Raw genomic sequence first — 10,132 nt, 5'->3', positions numbered from 1 at the left:
TGTGTGTTTGCATTTGTTCCAGCCTTGCTTTCATCTCTCTCAACTCTTCATCACGCTTAATTTGATTAGCAAGAATTTGTTGTAATAAAGCCTCTGTGGTGGAACTTTGTTCTTGCTGTCTTGGTAAAGGTGCGATTTGCATTCTTTCTTTGAAAACTATGTGGTGGTTGCCTAGGTTGTTGGTATTGATGCTCTTGTTGTTGTTATTTATAGTTATTATTTTAATCTTGATTTTGCTGATTCTCACATTAAAAATTGGTATGATTCCTCCAAGCATATGAAGGATAATCTACTCCACAGCTCATTGTTCCTTCTGCATAAGTAACTTGTTGAGAATTTCCAGAGCATGATGATGAACTGACTAGCATACTTAAATCCTCCATTTTCTTAGCAAGGACATTAGTGAGTGCATCAAATTTGGCATTGATCATGTTGAATGGATCAAGCTCATACATTCAAGCAACTTGCCTTTTTGAGTTGGAGTTGACCCTCTTGGACTACTCCATAGATGACTGTTCTTTGATATTTTATCTAATAACTCATAAGGTTCTTCTTCTTGTTTAATGATTAATTCACATCCATTTTGAGCATCAATGATTCCTCTGATAGCAGGAGTGACATTTGTGTAAAAATTCTGGTTTATCATCCATTTAGGAATGGCATGATGTGGACATTGTCTCTCCAACTCCTTCCATCTCATCCATGACTCATAAAGAGTCTCATCTTCTCTTGGTCTAAAAGCAATCATTTGATTCCTCAACTCTTGAGTTTTTCCAGGTGGAAAGTATTGGGCAAGAAATACATCAGTGAGCTCCCAATTTGTAATTGAGTTGTGAGGTAAAGAATCAAGCCAATCCAATGCTCTATCTTTCAAAGAGAATGGAAACAATTTTAGCCTTCTTTGCATCATCGATACTCCGAGTTGTTTTTGCATGTCACAAATCATAGCAAACTTCTTGGATGTGTGTGTGGATTTTCAGAAGGATGACCCCCAAAGTGAGAATTCTGAATCATTTGAAGGACTCCAAAATCCATCTTGTAACTATTTACATCAATTCTTGGTCTTGCTATGCTCTCTCTCAAGTCATCAAAACGAGGAAAAGCATGATCCATCATACTTCCCTAGGCATTAGCATTTACTACCTCTTCACCATGGGCTGCATTTTCATTATTTTGACCATTTCCGGCATTACCAACACCAATTCTAATTCTTTCATCACCATGTCCGCTTCTAATTCAGTTTCTATCAAGGCTTCTTTTCTTTTGGTTTCTTTCTTGTTGGCCTTACAAAATTTCTCAATTTCGTGGTTGAATAATAAGGATGTATCACTTGTGCTTCTAGCTCTTCTCATAAAAGATTAAGAGTACGAAAAAGAACAAACAAACACAAAATGAAAAGATAACGAGATAAAACTAAAAACAACTAAAATAATCAAGAATTCAATCTTAAACAAACAACTCCCAAGAACGCGCCAAAAACTTGATGCGTCCCAACGCAAGTGCACGGTCGTACAAGTAGTATAGAAAAATATCGATCCCACGAGGAGTTGTGTTAATGATTGAATTTTCGATATAAAAGTTGACTAAATTGAAGTATTTATGAAATTAAAATAATGACTTAATGGGTAATGGAGTATGAAATCTAAATGTGCAAATTTAATAATCTATTCAACTATGTAATGATTTAACTAAATTTGCATCAAATTAAAATAAAGCAAATTCAAATATGGCAATATTCAAAATGGCAAGTAATTAAATTCGATTAGAAATTAACAATGATAAAAAGCGATTCCGAGTTCGGATTTCATATTCAAGCTATTTTGGGATTTTCCCATTAGCCCAATCCATGAAATTTATGGGTTTAAAGGAGATTAATTCTAAAATCCTTTGAAAACTCTTTCGAGTGAGACAAAGAGTGCCTTAATTAACTTAATCCTACTTTCGTGGAGTTAAAATTAACCAAGACCCATTAGGTTCTTTAATCAATCTATTAAAACCCTCTTAACCCTTAGTCTATTTCTAGATCTAAGTTAATTAAGTCCAATTTCTTGATTAACTATCACTTGGTTTTCTCCTTTCGGTGCTTCAACCAAGGATTAAGAACATAACTTAATGGGGCCCTTCATTAAGCATGTGAATAAGCACACAAGAAATGGATTAAACCTCATAAATTCATTAAATTGGGACTAACCCAGTTCAAATCCACAAAAATAACTAAAATATTACATCCCTTACTCCAGAATCAAAAGTAAACTACTCACTATCCATAATGCTTACAAGATATGATGAATTTAAATGGAAATAAAGCTTTAATCTAAGCTAAGAAGTAAGAAATTAAACACTAGAAATGTAGAAAAATGTAAAGGAAGGAAGAAATCTGCAAATCTTGGTTAAAAATGGTGTGGAAGGTGAAAATGACTCCTCAAATTCTGCCTTTCTTCTCCTCCTCTTCTTTGCTCCTTGCCTCCTCCTTCTAAAATGGGAAAATGGGACTATTTATAGCATTTTTCTGACATGGAGCCCTAAAATGGTATGTTCTAGGAGGAATTATTTGAGGGAATCTCCTGCCAGCTCATTAATGAACTCTTCATGGGACTGCATAAGTGGACTGCATAAGTTATGCGATCCCTTATCTACTGGTCACTTATGCGTGCATGACTTGGTGCATAGGTTATGCACAATTTCGTGAATGTGCATAAGGGAGGTGAGAATGTGCATAAGCTATGCGATCTCCTTATGCACATTTCTTGGTTCTGAACAGTGATCTTTCTCCTTATGCAGATCTGCATAGCTTATGCGGCAAGTTATGCACAGTTTGGTCAATGCATATTTCAGCTTGAAAACTTGTTTTTGACCTCTTTTTGCTGTAGAAGACACTCCTCAATGGCAAAAATTCTCTTTAGTCCTTCAAAAACACCATTTTTCCTACAAAACAAAGTAAAAATTACAAATTAATGCAAAATTGACAACTATGAAAAACTAACTAATTAACTAATGAAATTAGCTAAAAATGGTTAATAATCAAATAAAAATGGTTATAAAATTAGACCTAAATGACTATGCAAAATGTATGCATCAATGTCTCAGCTATTTTTTGGTAAAATTTCAGGTCAATTAGACCTTTCTACAGTGAGTTATGACCAAATGAATAAACACTGTTCATTTGGTCATTTTGCCCAGACAAAATGCAGGACACCCGGATTAAGGCTATCTTTAGGTCAACTTGGTTTGGTTTTATGGGCATAGTTCTTCACCAAAGTTGTGCCATTATGTGTATAGTTTCACGTCCAATTGTCCTTGCACTAATTGAACCTGTACAACTCCAGTTATTGCTGCCCAAACCTGCTGGACTCATGCCCAGTCCTGCAGGTCACCAAGGGCAGCCACACTAACTTCAATTCCCACTAAACAAACCACTTCATTTCTTATTCACACATAGCCCAATGGTCAGTAATTGACCATTAAAACTCTTTTTCACCAAATACATGAATAAATTCTCAATTTGGGTCCAAACCCTAGCTCCACCATTCTAGATTGTTGCATTACTTGCACTTCACCTTCCTAATCAATATATTAGTGTTAAGGGCAGCCACATTATCATTTTAATTCTAAGAAATCTTCAAAACTCAACCAAGTTCAAGGCTGCTGGAATTTTAAGCAAGACATACACATGATATTTATTAAATTTTTTTTTGTAAATTTGCATCAAATACCACTCCTTCAACATGAATTGAAAGATAAAAATCAAGTTTAGTCACTAACCTCTAATGGAATGAAATTCAAACTTGCAAGAACTCTTCTTTAACACTTCCTTTTGCTCCCAAAAGCTTCACTATAAGGAAAGAACAAGTTTTTGTGTTGGGAACTTAGGCTTTAGTTGGGTAAAAACCAAGAAAATCAAGCTTTGGTAAGCTTGGCCATGGTGAGGCTATGGTGCAGCAAGGAAGGAGAGAGGGAGAGCAGATGGTTGTTCCAGAATTTTTGACTTCTTTTCTTTATTTTTAGTGTATTGTAATTGTATTTCTTAAGTTTTAATTGGCCAAACATTTTAATGACCTCATGCTTACATAATGCTTATGTAATAAAGCTAAATTTCTTTCATTTTCTTTTCTTTCCTTTCCTATTCATTTTTAAATAATTTTTCATCAATATTTGTTCATATTTTATGTCATATAATTCACTTACATAAATGGACAAGTTGGTAAAAAATCATCTCTGAAGACGAAATGACCAAAATGTCCTCCGTTTGGCTTAACGAGCCAAAATTGTGTGTACCGATTGATTAAATTTTCCTTGTGTTTTCTTAACATTTTATTGTCATTGAAACCCCAATAATCCTTCCCTGAGGTCCCAAAAATTATTTCATGAAGTTTTCCCCGGGTCTAGGGTTGTTAACGGCCTTCACCGTCACTTCCCATTCGGGTTACTCATCACTGGGGTTTCGGCTTGTTTAACCTTAGTGTATTTCATTCCTAAAAATTTTCCTTGATTTTTATGAGCATTATTTGGTTTCTTTATAACTCCTCACTCTAGTCTAATTATAATTTCAAACATTCTAGCTGCCCAGACAGACATTGGTCGCCGGAACAGTAAACTGTGCAGACTAGCTAAAGTGAGGATGTTACATTTTCACTGGGTCTGATGTTCTTATGCTATTCATAGAGTATCTTAATTTCTTCATGCACCTATTGAGCATCATTGGATAGCTGTTAAATAGATCCTGCGCTATTTAAAAGGTACTCAATATCATGGACTGCTCTTATCTAAATCTACCAATACTAAGTTAAATGTATATGCCGATGCAAATTGGGCATCCAACTCTAATGACCGTAAGTCTCTCTTTGGTTATAAAATTTATATGGACAGTAACTTAATCGCTTGGTCCACTAAGAAACAAAATACAGCTGTCAAATCCTTGACAAAAGCTGAATATCACATTGTTGGAGCTGCTACTACTAATCTTTTATGGTTCAATCATTACTTTGAGACATTATTTTTCATCGACTACATGCCCTGTTCTTTAGTGTGACAATGTGGGGGTAACCTATTTGTCTATGAATCCAATTTTTCACTCAAGAACTAAACATATAGAGGTTGAGTTCCATTTTGCTCGTGATCATGTTGCTAAGAAACATCTCCAAATTAGATACATTTCCACTCGGGATTAAATTGCTGATCTACTTACCAAGGCTGTCTCTCGTACTTGACATGCTACACTTTGTCATTTACTTACAATCCGACCAAAACCTGGTTCAAATTGAGGGGGTGTGATAAGGATAACTCCTTGTGTCAATCTGTTGTAATCATAGTTGTCTTGTTTCTGCTAGTTGGACTATTTAGATCATCCATATCTTATCTAATGTACATCTATATAAACTCTTGTAACATGACATTATGAAATATCAATCACATTTTAATAATTGTATCCTAGAAGTATATTGTCATAACCTTGTAGCAATCTGGCAGGGGCAATTATACCTTAAAGATAGTGATTCATCATGCATCAAAATCTATTCTACACCCATTACCTTAATAATATATTAGATATCACCTTTAAACTTCATTCAGTTATATTTATACTTTTCATTTTACATGAAAACTCAATTTTAAGTTCTCTCCCCTTCTTTTCAATATAATTATATGTGCATATGTCATAACAAACATTGTTTATGTAACATTTCACATCTTTCAGCATTAATGATATATGATTTTTCTTGATTAAAGTCGGTTTATCATGAGCTCAAGACATAAAATGTATGATGGAACTCACTTATTAAATATAATCCTATATATTTAATAAATAGGTCTTGTCATATATTTTGTATCTCATATATTCAATAAGTGTGTCTCATCATATATTTTGCATCTTAAATTTATTATAGACTAAATTTAGACAATAATAATAATATATACTAAATTATTTTAAGATAATTTATTTTGAAAGTTATTAAATTTAATTATTGCTTAAGAATATATAAAGGCCTATTAAACAATAATATAGCCAAACATTTAAATCTTGGAATATAAAGTTTAAACATTTGAAATTGGAACAATTATAGCAAAAAGTGAAAATTTTATTTGGGAAGTTAGGAATAAATTACGATACATGAACTTTAACAAAACTCTTGCGCACTTATAAATGCACTTAATAATTTCTTGGACGCTCCACGGGCCTTATAAATGCACTTGTTGTAAAAAGAAAAAGGAAAAAAAAATCACATTTTTAATATAATTTTTAAATAGTCTTAATTTTAAATTTAATGATTACATATGTACAATTGTTAAATCCATCACAATCTGAAGTATTATTCTTACAATGACAAAACTATGTAGTACAAACCATGCGCCTATCTTTTCATTTTCGAAAAAGCCAAACCCAAGCATACTTAAAAGGTCCAAAGAAAGCCAGTATATAGTTTCAGGGTGAGGTGGACTCGTGACATGGAGCTGGAGAGCCAACCAGTTGATCGACCCCACTTTCTGTCCTGTTCGTCCTGATTTTAACTTTTTAAGTTTACCGCTTGTCTTCATCCTGAAAGAGATTATTAAGTTCTTCATATTTTTGTGCCACTCATGCTACTTCATTCACTGGCTGTTGATTCCGCAATTTAGGCAAGAGAGATGGACTCATCGAATCCACTTCGAATTTTTCTTGCATGACTAAGTGTCCAGGTTCATGATGAATTAAAAACAAAAAAGCCAAAAAAAAAAAAAAGACGTATTGAAATCCACAACTTAAAATTTCAAATTTTGCGGCTGAGCTTTAATAATAATTTATAATATATTTTTGTAGAGCATAAATATTATACAGTGGCGGATTTACATTAATAAAAGGGGTAGGGTCCACTGAGTATTTTTCTTAAATTTTTTTATATATTTATATATTTATTTAAATTAATCCTTCATAAATTTAAACATTGAATTGTCTTTTTAATAGAGGATATATTTTTATAATAAAAAATCAATTAATTCTATATATTAAGTAAAATTATCGTGTGCTCATATATAACTTCACTTTGTAAATGTGTGGGTTTCATCTTGTTAAACTTGAGATTTACCTTCTTTTATATATGAAATTTGATATATTATTTTTTAGTACAATAAACATATATATATATATATTTATTTATTTATTTACTCAAAAAATTAAAATTTTTTTCTAGATTGGTCACTAATATTATATAATAATATATTTTAAGTTTTTTTGCTTTTTATCTTTTTCATTCATTTTATATGATAAGCATGGTTTTACACAAGAAATAATAAAGATGATATCTTTTTTTCTTACCATCCGATGATAGGTTTTCTAAAATTCCGTAACTAGTACTCAAAATTGCTTAATATTTTTATATATATTATAAGAAAATATATAAGCTATTATATAATATTTATTATACAAAATATATTTATTATATTATATTTATCATATATAATAAACATAAAATATATTTATTTTTTAAATATAAAATTAAATTAATAGACTATTTTATTAATAAAACAAAGCTTTAAAAAGTGAATTTTCACCATCATCACAGCTATATATATTCATGCCAAAGGAAAGCTCTTCCAGCACAAAATAATATTCAAATCTAAAGCACTAAGCTGCTATGGAAATTTTATTTCCTTATGTAAATACCATCACAGCAGGCCTTATTGCTCTACTTCTTTTTGCTTACTGCTATGCAGTAAGGAGGTCTGTAGTTGCCAAGAAACGTCAAGCACCCAAACCCGATGGTGCGTGGCCTTTAATTGGTCACCTCCCATTGTTAGCAGGATCCCAACTTCCCCACATAATGTTGGGAAACCTAGCTGACAAGTATGGACCAATCTTCACCCTTCAGATTGGCGTGCATAAAGCCTTGGTAGTGAGCTCCTGGGAAGTGGCCAAGGAATTGTTCACCAGCAACGATATAGCCACGGCCAACCGTCCTAATTTCACTGCAGCGAAGTACCTGAGCTACGATGGTGTCATGTTCTCTTTTTGCACCATATGGAGATTATTGGCGAGAATGCGCAAGTTGATAACCTTGGAACTACTGTCTAGTCGCCAGCTTGAGTTACTCAAGCATGTTAGAGTATCTGAAATTGGAACCTTCTTAAAAGAGCTGCACAGATGTTGGACACACAAAAAAATAGGCTCAGGTCATGTTTTAGTTGACTTGAAACAACGGTTCAGTGATTTGGGTCTTAATGTGATTCTCAGATTGATTGTAGGGAAGAGGTACTCAGGTGCTACTGCTGGGGATGATAGGAAAGAAGCGGAGCGGTGCCATAAGGCGATGAGAGAACTTTTTCACTTCATGGGGCTTTTCGTATTGAGGGATGCAATCCCTTTTTTGGTTGGCTGGACGTGGGTGGACATGAGAGGGGCATGAAAAGAACTGCTAAAGAACTGGACGATCTTCTCGGCGAATGGTTGGAGGAGCATCGCACGAAGAGAAATTCTGGTGATGTGGCTAACGAAAAGCAAGACTTCATGAGTGTTATGCTTTCGGTTCTTGAACGCACACATGTTGGTGGTTTCGATTCTGATACGATCAACAAATCTACATGTTTGGTTAGTTCTTATACTCTCTAAGAATTCACTATATTGTTTATAAAAAAAATAATTAAATTGATCCAATTATAGCATATATATAAAGTTTGAATTCATGATCTGTTCTTCTGTTGATCATATATTTTTCCTTATTTATATTTAAATTTTGTTCGTCCAAAATTAAAATGTTCAGATTTATTTTTCTTAACATCTCTAATAAAAGTTTCAAGTGGCAGAATTTAATTTTAGGGGGCAGCGAGACCACTGCAGTTGTATTGACATGGACAATTTCACTATTACTAAACAATAGAAACACACTGAAGAAAGTACAAGAAGAATTAGACACGATGGTTGGCAGGGACAGACTAGTGAATGAATCTGATATTAGCAAGATGATCTATCTCCAAGCCATAGTCAAAGAATCATTGCGATTATATCCACCAGCTCCATTGTCAGGACCTCGAGAGATTACAGAGAATTGCACCATTAGTGGCTACCATGTGAAAAAAGGTACTTGGCTGCTTACAAATCTTTGGAAGATTCATATAGACCCACGCATATGGCCAGATCCATTGGAGTTTAAGCCAGAAAGATTTCTTACTAGCCATAAGAATATTGATGTGAGAGGTCAAAATTTTGAATTGATCCCATTCGGAAGTGGTAGAAGAGGATGCCCTGGAACATCTTTCGGCTTGCAAATGGTTGCAATAGGATTGGCTAGCTTTCTACAAGCTTTTGAGATTTCAAATCCTACAAGTTCACCTATTGACATGACTGGAAGTTTTGGAATAACAAATATAAAAGCCACTCCACTTCAAGTTCTTCTTTTGCCTCGCCTGTCTCCTGAGTTTTATAACTTGTATTGACATTTAAACGAGAAATATATCAGTATATGTATATGTGTGTGTAAAGTAGTTGAACGTATTGATTGTATTTAGGGTATGCAAGTATTGCTTTGAGCAAATCCTACTATATTATAGGTCATATATTACTTACTTATCACCAATAAACTTCCTTAAGTTATATTTTTGGTTTTCATTTTGCATGAAAACTCAATTTTAATTTATCTCCCTTCTTTTCAATATATAATTATAAAATTATTTATATAACATTTCACATTCTTCAATCTTAAACTTAGTTTATCATGAATTCAAAATATAAAATATATTATGAAAGTCTCTTATTAAATATATGAGCTCTACATATTTATATCTTGAGTCTATAATGAATCGAATTTAGATAAAAATTTCCTTAATAACACATACTAAATTATTTTAAGATATTTTGTTTTGAAAATTATTAAATTTAATTGTTGCTTAACAATATATGTATAAAGGCATATTAAATAAAAATGTCTAAATACTTGCACTTTTTTATTAATATAGCCAAACATTTAAATCTTGAATTATAAAGTCCAAACATTTGAGATTGGAGCAATTATAGTCAGAAATCAAAATTAAATTTGAGATGTTCGGAATAAATTATGATACATTAACTTTAACAAAACTTATCACTCTCATTCTATTTTCGATATCAAATAATTTAATTATTTAAATTATTATAAATTAGTCCTTTATCTAAATTAACATTAATTTT

The 10,132-nt window shown here is 32.6% G+C and overlaps 1 non-coding gene and 1 pseudogene across 1 annotated transcript; both read left to right on the top strand.

Annotated features, from left to right (window-relative positions):
• Positions 1-656: 656 nt before the first annotated feature.
• On the top strand, positions 657-764 carry LOC131170054 (small nucleolar RNA R71). Its single transcript, XR_009140997.1, has one exon. It is a non-coding gene; the product is annotated as a small nucleolar RNA R71 (small nucleolar RNA).
• A 6,795-nt stretch (positions 765-7,559) lies between these two features.
• Positions 7,560-9,559, top strand: LOC110648513 (cytochrome P450 CYP82D47-like; annotated as a pseudogene).
• Positions 9,560-10,132: the final 573 nt, after the last annotated feature.

Source organism: Hevea brasiliensis, chromosome 10, assembly GCF_030052815.1.
Source record: "Hevea brasiliensis isolate MT/VB/25A 57/8 chromosome 10, ASM3005281v1, whole genome shotgun sequence".
NCBI lineage: Eukaryota > Viridiplantae > Streptophyta > Magnoliopsida > Malpighiales > Euphorbiaceae > Hevea > Hevea brasiliensis.
The sequence above is the reverse complement of the archived record's forward strand: the minus strand, read 5'-3'. Positions and strand labels throughout refer to the sequence as shown.